Here is a 594-nt window from a genome sequence, read left to right on the forward strand (position 1 = left end):
TGTTTAAATCTTTCTGTTGATTTGTATACACAAGCAATTTGCTCTCTTATTTTCCTTCTTTATGTTTTCTTTGTTATTGTAGAAGAATCCCATAGACTTTTGTATATTGATCTTGTATCCTGCTACTCTACTAAATTGGTCTACTATCTCTAACAGTTTTTTTGTTGTTGTTGTTGAGTTTTGGGGGTTTTCTGTATACATTATCATATCCTCAGCATAAAGTGACAGTTAAATCATCTTTTTGGATGCCTCATTTTTTTTTCTTGTCACATTGCCCTAGCAAGTACTTCCAATACAATATTGACTACGAATGGTGAAAGTGGACATCCTTGTCTTGCCCCTGTTTTGTGAACAAGGAGAATGTTTCTAGTCTTTCTCCATTTAGAATAATATGGACTCTTGGTTTTGTGTATATACTTTCCAAAATACTTAAGAAATTTCCTACTATGCCTGTTTTGCTGAGTGTTCTTATCAGGAAGGTATGTTGGATTTTGTCAAAGTCCTTTCTCTGTCACTTGCTAGGATCATGTGGTTCTTGTCATTTGCTTTGTTAATATGTTGAATTATGTTGATTGTTTTTCTGATGCATCTTCA

This window comes from Elephantulus edwardii, unplaced genomic scaffold (assembly GCF_000299155.1).
Source record: "Elephantulus edwardii isolate Elephantulus edwardi_28Jun2011 unplaced genomic scaffold, EleEdw1.0 scaffold00008, whole genome shotgun sequence".
NCBI classification, from domain to species: Eukaryota; Metazoa; Chordata; class Mammalia; order Macroscelidea; family Macroscelididae; genus Elephantulus; species Elephantulus edwardii.